General features: G+C 38.2%; 1 pseudogene; it reads left to right on the top strand.

Annotated features, from left to right (window-relative positions):
• Positions 1-494: 494 nt before the first annotated feature.
• LOC138167225 (calcyclin-binding protein-like) lies at positions 495-2,364 on the top strand (annotated as a pseudogene).
• Positions 2,365-2,715: the final 351 nt, after the last annotated feature.

Here is a 2,715-nt window from a genome sequence, read left to right as displayed (position 1 = left end):
CAATAGTGAAACAAGTGGACACAGGATGAGGAAAGGTGGTTTAAGACTATTATTGCAAGTAAAATGAACTAACTTCAGAAGGGTGTGCATAAAGAGGAGATTAAAAAGTGTTGACCACAGTCATTCTTTTTCACTACCTTCTTTGTAAAGCAGGGCATGGAGAGTAAAGGTAGGAAAACCTTTTTAAGTTAACATTTTTTTAGTTCTTTCCCTTTCTTTTTCAAAAAATTAAATTTCTAAGTTTTTTTTCTGCAATGAAATGCTACTTTCTCTCTCTTTCACTTCCTTTTCCCCATGCTCCTGCACTGAGAAAAAAAGAAACACAAAATCCCCATTATAAACATACTGTTAGGCAGGACAAATTTCCTCACTGGCTACATTAAAAAAAATTTTCTTTTTCAGTCTTAACTCTGAGGCTATCACCTATCTGGGAAGGGGAAAAGAAGGAAACATGCACTCAGTAGGTGCTAGGTGCTTTACAAATATTTTCTTAATTAATCTTCACAGCAATCCTTTAAGGTAGGTGCTTCCTACCTTATCTATCCTGCCTATCATTTCCATTTTATAGTTGAGGAAACTGAGGCAAATAGGGTTTTTTTTTTTAAGGTGACTTGCCCAGGATCGCACAGCTAGTAAGAGTTTGAAGCTGGATATAACTCTGGTCTTCCTGACTCTGTGTCCAATGGCTCTATTCCTGTGCCACTTAACTGCCTCTGTCGGGAAATCATCATGCATTCCCTGAAATCATGGTTGGTGGTTGCAGCGATCAGTTCTAAAGTCTTTCATAGTTTTTTTTTTTGTAATAATAATAATGTTGGTTATATAAAATGCTCTTGGGGCAGCAAGGTGGCACAGGGGATAGAGCACTGGCCCTGGAGTTGGGAGGACCCGAGTTCAAATTCAGCCTCAGACACTTGACATGATAGCTGTGTGACGTGGGCAAGTCACTTAACCCTGACCACCTTGCTACCTCCCCCCCCAAAAAATTGTTCTTGTGGCTCTGATCAGGTCACTCTCTTTCATACAAGTCTTCCCAAATTTCTCTGAAATCATTTCTTGGATCATTTCTTAGAGCACGATAATATTGCATTATGTTCATATACCACAATTTGTTCAGCCATTCCTCAATAATGGGCACCCCAATTCTTTGCTACCACAAAAAGAGCTGCTATAAATGGAAAACTTATAAGAATATAAAAGAGGGAAATAAATGAAAATCATAATTATTAATGTGAATGGAACGAGCTCACATGTTACAGGGAGGAAGACAGTAGGATGGACTGAAAAACAGAAGTCAGCCTTGTACGAGCAATGCTGAGAGCTGCTCAAGCCAGTCTGGTCTGTACTCAGGTAGTGCCTGTGGCTGTGGGAGCAGCTGAGCCACCCCTCTTCAGGATCCCAGCCCGGGCCCACACCCAAGCTCGTCTTGTCCCAGCAGTGGTCACAAACCATGACATCAGCTTTAGAGGAGCTACAGAAGAACGTGGAAGAGGGGAGAGTGCTGGTAGTCCATGATGCTCTGACAGCAGATAAATCCAAATTGTAGACAGGGATCAAACACAAGGTGGCAGAATGGATTGGAGAGGTAACTGGAGAGGTAATGAGAAGTTGACAGCTGTAGTTGCCCCCATTTCAGTTGGTTATACAGTGAAAATCAATAGTCATGGATAGATCAATTCAAAACATTTGTGAAAAAAAATGAAAACATATTATTACAAAATAATGTAGATACATTACCTTAACTAGTGTTTATCAAATCCCCACTGAGAATACATAGGTGCAATTCACAGAGAGGCCATTTGAGCTTTTGGTAAAGAATCTAAATGGGGAAAAACTACTCTACAACCACCTTGAAGCTAATCTCTGTGGAAGGTAGTTTGAGAGATTAAGAGTGATACAGTTCTTGAATTATGCAAAAAGAAGTTGGAACAGAATTGGGATCACCCAAACCGGTGGTTATAAAGGTACTACAGAAGACTTATGAAGACGGAGAAGATGAAATGAAGAGACCCATTGATGAAGCCTGGGTGGAGTCAAAAGAGAAACTAAAGGAGAGATCAAATTTTGAGGCAAAAAAAAGTCCTTTTAGCCCCTGATGTTATTGTTTCCAATATAGGGCTGTTGCTTAGCTGTGCAGTTGCATTTGACAAATATATTGTTTAAGTATCTTTCTTCCAAGCAAAGACTGTGAACTCTATTTCAGGAGGATTTATCTAAAATATGCTTTTAAGACTTTCGAGGATTGCCTTAGCATCCTGATTTTTGTGTGAACGAACAGGTCAATGTTTCTTCATTTCAACATCAAAGAAGTCTTGCTAAATTAAAAATGTTATATGTGTATATACATGTGCATATATATAATGTATTTGGATATAATATATATGCATATCTATCTATATCTAGATTGTGTGTGTTAAAGGTAGAATTCAACATGGTTTTTTTTTCCTTTTGTAAGAAACACACTTGAAACAAAGATTCACACAACAAAAATGCTGGGCTAGACCACAATTTATTTAGCTTCTGGTAAACTCAAAAAAGCAGGTGTAGCAATCTTGATGTTAGACAAAGCAACTGTAAAAACAGAAATGGTTAAAAGGGATAAAGAAGGGAACTACATTATACTTAAGGCACCACAGACAAGATAACAACACAAAACACAATGTGCTGAATGGCACAGTATCTAAGTATTGAAAGGAAAAGTTAATTGAATCAAAT

The sequence above is a fragment of the Petaurus breviceps genome, unplaced genomic scaffold (genome assembly GCF_028583685.1).
Source record: "Petaurus breviceps papuanus isolate PSGF00001 unplaced genomic scaffold, PetGlider_PUasm1.0 229, whole genome shotgun sequence".
Lineage (NCBI taxonomy): Eukaryota > Metazoa > Chordata > Mammalia > Diprotodontia > Petauridae > Petaurus > Petaurus breviceps.
This window is presented reverse-complemented; position numbering and strand designations above follow the sequence as displayed.